Here is a 7373-nt window from a genome sequence, read left to right as displayed (position 1 = left end):
GTGTATGTGTGTGTGTGTTGCTGGAAACTGAACTTGGGGCCTGGGCCATGCTAGGTAAGTGCTCCACCACTGAGCTACAGCCTCTGCCCTTTTAAAACTAAATTACTCAGGGTTGCCTTGAATCCATACTGCAGGCCAGGCAAACCGTGAACTTGTTATCCTCCTGTTCCAGTCCCTGGAGTAGCTAAGATTTCAGGATTACAGTCTCACCTAACAGTGAAATTTTTAATTTTTATTTTATTTTTCTTTCTTTCCTTACTTCTTTCTTTCTTGCTGGGTTTTTTGTTTTGTTTTGTTTTATGTTTTAAAGACATGGTTTCTCTGTGTAGCCTTGGCTATTCTGGATTTGCTTTGTAGACCAGGCTGACCTCAAACTCACAGTGATCTCCCTGCCTCTGCCTCCCCAGTGCTGAGATTAAAGGTGTGTGCCACTGCCACCACCTGGCTCTAACAGTGAGTCTTTACTGCATATTTTATTTTATTTTATTTTTGGTTTTTTGAGACAAGGTTTCTCTGTGTAGCCTTGGCTGTCCTGAACTTGCTCTGTAGACCAGGCTGGCCTTAAAGCACAAAGATACACCTTCCTCTGTCTCCTGAGTGCTGGAGTTACAGGAGTACACCACTATGCTTGGCTCTGCATAATTTACTTGTAAAAGATGGGGAAAGGTAAAATTATGTAATCTTAATGAAATAGTGAAATCTTTACTGCATAATTTAGTTATTTTAAAACAATGAGGAAAGGTAAAAATGTTTTGTTTTTATTTTTTGGTTTTGTTTGTTTTTTTAGTGTTTTGAGAGTAGCTTTGGCTGTCTTGACTTGTTTTGTAGACTAGGCTGGCCTCGAACTCTCAGCAATCCACCTGCTTCTGTTTCCCAGACTGCTGGGATTAAAGGCCTTTATCATGTGCCTGGCTAAAATTATGTAATCTTAATATATCTTCAGTCCAAGAAACCAAACTCTAACTACATTGACTGGTGAGTTGTAAGATTATGGGTGATTTCAATTTTCAATAATAAGGAATTAAAAGACATTAATAGCTTTAAAATAAACGGAACAAAAAAATTAGATTAAAGATATATATAACTTACAGCCAGGCACGGTGACGCATGCCTATAATCCCAGCACTAGAGGAGCCAGAGGCAGGTGGATTTGAGCTCCTGGTCACTTGTAAGCCAGCCTGGTCTACAAAGTGAGTCCAGGACAGGCAAGGCTACACAGAGAAACCCTGTGTCAAAACCCTGTCTCAAAAAAACAAAACAAAAAAACAACAACAAAAAAAAACCCAACAAACCAATGCATGTATATATGTATATACACACACACACACATACAGACATATATATACATATATGAAGATAGGCTTATGTCCTAGTTAGGTTTCAGTTATAAACATTATACACACAGTGCACGTATATTCACGTAGCCTAACAGGCATACTTTAAAAAAAAACTTTGAAAAAAAATTTAAAAATAGATAAAGTAGACTTCACTAAAATTAAGACTGTAGAGACAGCTCAGTGATAAAGTGCTTACCAACCGTGTGTGAAAGTCTGAATTGTACCCACAGCAACACACACAAACACAGGCACACAATGGAATACAACAAACTTAGGAAAAAGGCAACAGTTGAACAAAAGAAAAGAAAACAACAACAACAACAACAACAACAACAAAAACGGAACATGACTGCTCCTAGATATGGCGGCGGAGGAGGTTTACTTATCTATAAAAGAGACACATAGCCAGAGGCGGGGGCATCTGGGAGAATCCAGAGTGGACATGGCCAGGCTGAGCTGTGCCTGGTGGGGAGGAGGGGTGGGGCGGGGGGGCGGGGGAACCTGGTGCAGCAGCCAGGAAGTCCAGGTAACCAAAATGGTTCACTTATAGAGAAGAGCAGCCCGGCCCACTGGGCCAGAGTGTTCAGGGTAGCGGGGTTGGTTTTGTTTTATGAGACAAAGTCTCACTATGTAGTACTGACTGTCCTGGAATTATCTAGACCAGGCTGGCCCTGAACTCAGAGACTGCCTGCCTCTGTCTCCTGAGTGCCGGGAATAAACAAAGGCGTGCACCACTACACCAGGCCAAGAATAGTATTTAAGCAGAAGTAGAAAATGTGTAGTGATAACACACTACAGCGCTTAGTAAGCCTGAGCAACATGCTAGGTGAAAGAAGCAACACCCCACCCCACCCCCACCTCCCCCACCCCAACCCCCACCTTGTGCAGGTTGGCTGTCAACTTGACATCAACTAGTCATCTGGGAAGCAGATGTTTACCTGTGGAACCGCCTCCATCAGATTGGCTTGTGAATGTGTCTGCAGGGCATTTCCTGATTAAGGATTGCTGAGGAAAGGCCCAGCCCCAGGAGGCAGGGATGCCGCCCTCCAGCAGGAATTCCTGGTTTGTACAAGCAAGCGAGCTGAGCAAGCTGCCTGAGCCAAACCAGGAAGCATCCCTTCCCTCTGCGGTTCCTGCCTTTATTTCTGCCCCCACGACAGACTGTATTGGAGCAGAACGTGTAAAACGAATAAATCCTTTCTGCCCCAAGTTCTTTCTAATTGTGATGGTTACGCCAGCAACAGAAACCCAAGTGGAACATTGTGCATTTCAAACACCCTAAACAGGCAGCTCTAGAGAAAGAAACAGATGGGCTTGGGAGCTTGAGGGGAAGAGCTGGCCGGGGATGGGGTGGGGGTGGGGTGCTAGTCTTTAGAGATTTCGGGGAGGGCATGAGAACGCTCTGCAATGCTGCGACAAATGGTTACACAGCTTCGCGAACATACCGGAAGGCAACAAACTGTACATTTTGAAATGGTAAATTTTATTTCCAAAAAAGAATTTTTTTTTTTCACGAAAAAGAGTAAGAAAATGCTAATCAGTAAACTGGAGACCTGGTATGTTTGATGCGAGATTGTTTGCAAAGCCTGGTAATACAGTAAGTAAAACAAACTGAACTGCCACAGAAGGCCTGCCCTCCCGGGGTAGCTCTCCGACGGCTTAGTCCCCTCATTGTGCCTGCTGAAAATCAATTAATAGAGTTCTTGGTGTCTGCCCTAATCATCATGCAGGCAGAGAAAATTTAGTTAATATCTTTTTATCCCTCCCCAACACTGAAAAATAAGATAAATAGATCTATCTCCATAATTTCACTTAGTCATTTAGTTCAGTAGCATGTTTATCATGATTTACAAGAATTTGGCTGGCAATGAGAGTTGCTGAAAGCATTTGCATAAAGGAATTTTATTTACATATTTTCCTCCTTAAGCACTAGAACACTTAAAATGGTCATGTCTGGGAAGCCCAGGCAAGCTCCAGGGGTGATTATGTCCTTCCAAAAGCCACAGTGGATGGTCAGTAAGATGGGGGGAGGGAGGCAAGGGGGAGGGGACATGACACACATTTATAGCTACTCAATTTGGAAGATGAACTCTACTAAAATATGGGCAAGGAAAAAAACCAGAGCAAGAAGGACTATGATTTCTGTCATTGTAACTTGTGTACAAGGCAACTGAGGGAAGCGAGCTTGGCTTGGTTTTGTTTTTTTTTTTTTGTTTTTTGAGACAGGATTTCTGTGTCACCCTGGCTGTCCTGGACTCCTTTTGTAGACCAGGCTGGCCTCCAATTTACAGAGATTCCCCTGCCTCTGCCTCCCCCAGTGCTGGGATTAAAGGTGTGCACCACCACTGGCTGCTCAGGTTTTCTCTGAGGTTTTTACCTCAGTTTATACCCTTTGTCTTTATTAGCATAAATATTAGAAATAATCCGGGCATGGTGGCACACTCCTTTAATCCCAGCACTCCAGAGGCAGAGGCAAGCAGATGGCTGTGAATTAGAGGCCAGCCTGGTCTACAATGCAAGTCTAGGATAGCCACAGAGAAACCCTGTCTCAGGAAAAAAAAAAAATCAGATACAAGCCCCTTTACAGTGGGGCAGCTCAAGGCCGCCCAGATGACTTTGCCTCGGGTCATAGAGCTAAGACGGAAAGACCTCTTCCAAGGAACTTGCCCTAAAGTAAACCAAGCACAGCAATTGATTTACTACTTCTAGGAACCAAAACAAAAACGTTCTCTGTCAATGTTTATTATTTAATAATCACTATTCCGAAGTATTATGTAGCAATATAAGTTATTATTACTATAGCTAAGTGCCAATATAGACGCAGATACATGTGTATTTACCTAGGTAAATACACATGTTGTCCTCACTTCATTCCTTGCTGTGAATAGCCTGACAAAGGCAACTCAGAGGAGAAAGGGTTTCTTTCAGCCCACAGTCCCAGGTCACAGTCAACACTGACAGACAGGCCCGCTAGAAGGGCAGCAGGAGCTCTTAGCTGCTAGTCATCTCTCCAGAACCCTTGAAAAAAACAAAATTAAAAAAAAAAAAAGAGAGAGAGTTTTTAAGTTTTTAGAGATAGGGTTTCTCTGTGTAACAGCCATGTCTGTCCTAGAACTTGCTCTGTAGACCAGCATGCCCTCAAAATTAGGGATCCAATTGCCTCTGCCTCCCAAGAGCTGAGATTAAAGGCATGTACCACCACTGCCCAGTAAAACCAATAATTCTTAGCATGTGTGTATCCTTAAGAACTAGACAAAGCTGGGTGCAGCGGTGGTGGTGGTGCATGCCTGTAATCCCAGGACTCTGGAAGGCAGAAGCAGCTGGATGTCTTTGGGTTCAAGACCAGCCTGGTCTACAAAGTGAGTCCAGGACGGCCAGGGCTACAGAAAGAAATCCTGCCTTGGCTGTCCTAGACTCACTTTGTAGACCAGGCTGGCCTCGAACTCACAGGGATCCGCCTGCCTCTGCCTCCCAAGTGCTGGGATTAAAGGTGTGAACCACAATGGCCCTTTCCTTCCCTCCAACCTTTCACTGCCTTGATACTGTATGAACAAAAGCCTATCCCTGACACCTGTCAACTCTTTGCATTCCTAACCCTCCTTCCCACTTCTCTGCTACTGTCCCCCTTTAAGGCCCCAACTTTCTTACTCACAGACAGTGCCCAATGCCTTTGGCTTCTCCTCAAAGGATTTCCACCACCCTACCCACCCCATTCCAGCCTTTTCTCAGCTGGTTTGACCCAGCACCTAGCCTCCCTTCTCCATAGAAGCCTAATCATCCTCCTAGGTTTTCTTGTTCCTGCGAAGGCAAACTCAGCTTTAATCTGGGGTTTAGGACCAGACTGGGTGACAACACACCAAGTCCCTATCTCAAACAGCAGGAGAGAAACATCTATGTTTGAAACTGCCTGGTCACGAGAAAATGCTAGTGCATCCCTCTCTTTGTTCCCCAGAGGACATTGGAGGTCTTTTTCAATAGTTCCTCTGGGAGAGGATGACATGGACCCTTTAAGGATAAACATCATAATGAACTGTTGAGTTAAATCTATCACATATATTAACATCAAAAATTATGCAAATCAGCTGGGGTGTAGCTCAGTGAAAAGAGTGTGAAAGACCCTGGGGGTTCAATCAATCACCAGTCACAAACTTCAAACCAACCCATTTGTATTACTCTAGCATTTAAGGCCCCCAATTAATATACTTGACAAGGCTGAATTACAATTTTGATTTCTTAAGAACCTAAGACTTGATTTCTTTTTTTGGGGGGGGGGGGCAGGGGGAATTTGAGACTGGGTTTCTCTGTGTAGCCCTGGCTGTCCTGGACTCGCTTTGTAGACCAGGCTGGGCTGGAACTCAGTGATCCGCCTGTCTCTGCCTTCCACGTGCTGGGATTAAAGGCGTGCATTCCCATGCCTGGCAAGACTTGATTTCTAATAACTTAGTCTGACTCCATGTACCAGGTTAACAACCTTCAGCTTGGTCCTCCCAGCTTGATCTTAAGTGTGTACAAGATTATCATGGCTTCCCATCAAAGGATGCTGTATATAGGACACAGGCTGTTTTTCCTCCTATAAAGTTCAAGGCTGGACATATTTTAGGTTTGTGGTTTATAGCGCCATACTGTCACATACTTGAGTGTTTTGCCTTTACGTAAGTGCACCCCATGTGTATCTGGTACCCAAGGTCAAGAGGGCATTGTGTTCCATTATGGATGGTGGCAACTACCATATGGGTGCTGGGTCCTCCAGCTTGTTACATGCTTTTAAAAAGAAAAAAAAACAAAACCCCCTTACAAATGTAAAAAAGGTATGCACAGTTAGTTGGATGTGACATGCAGACTGTAATTGGCCAAATCCTGGTCAGAAATGTTTTCTAAGAGCTTTGCACAGGGGGCCTGCATGGCCCAGCAATTAGGAGTCCTTGCTGATCTCCCAGGACTGAGTTCAGTTGTCAGCACCCCCATCTGGTGGGTCACGACTGCCTGTAACTTGAGCCTCACAGGACTCAACATCCTCTTCTGGCCACCTGAGGGCACATGCATGTGCATGAAGACACCCATGCAAACATGTAAGTGAAAAAACGTTTTTTTTGTTTTGTTTTGTTTTTAAATAAAGAGCTTTTTTGAAGATTGCCTCAAACTTGCAGTTCTCCTGTTTCAGTGTCCTGTGAACAGGTGGATTGCATGTACCACCATGCCTGGCTCTAAGAAGGTTTTGCCTTTTTTGTGTGTCTCTATAGTTTTCAGTCTTGAAACCTCAAAGCATGGTTAAGTATTTGAAGAGTGGATGAAAGTGGCCAAGTACTGTGACTAGTGGGTATGCAAATGACAAAGGGAACCATAAAAACTTCCTGAGCACATGCCGTGTTCTGTCGGTCAGTGCGCACTTTCAGATTCCAGCTGAGTCACGCCATCCAATGAGACCCTGCACAAAGCAGCTGGTTGTGAGTCTCAGAAACTTAACCCCAAAGAAAGTTTTAGAAGAAGTAGAAATGAGAAATGCCCTTTCAAAACACGAGAAGAAAAAAAAAAGGGTCAAGTACAGTAATATTGAAAAATCTTAAACAAAAATAAGCACACAAGTTAGACCAAAATGTTTTTTTATTATTAAAATAAACACCTTTGTATAAAAGCATTACGGAGCAAAAGCTGTATGTACACAGAAGAGTCAAGTTGAACATCACAGCAGGTCAGTCACTCAGGCCCCCGTGGCACCTGCCCAGAAGCTAAACTGGCTGAGATAACTCGTTAACAAGTGGCTCAAAGCTACCCATCCCTAACAGGTGATGTCTCATTCTTACAAATATTTAAAACCTAACCAGAAGCCCCCCCCCCCCCCCCCCCCGGACACCATGCCCAGGGCGACCTCTTTAGGAAACTACCTGGAACCAAAGTGAAGTTATTAAATCAAGTTTCGGAAGCGTAAACACTAAGATTTCAAATCAGCAGAGCTTCTTAATTTCCTGGAATGCCTTTTCTACAGCAATTTAAGCAATCACGGTACCACATTACGGCAAACCTTTGGATGACTCAGTA

This window comes from Acomys minous (genome assembly GCF_964271855.1).
Source record: "Acomys minous genome assembly, chromosome: 10".
Taxonomy (NCBI): Eukaryota; Metazoa; Chordata; class Mammalia; order Rodentia; family Muridae; genus Acomys; species Acomys minous.
Note: the sequence above shows the minus strand (reverse complement) of the source record.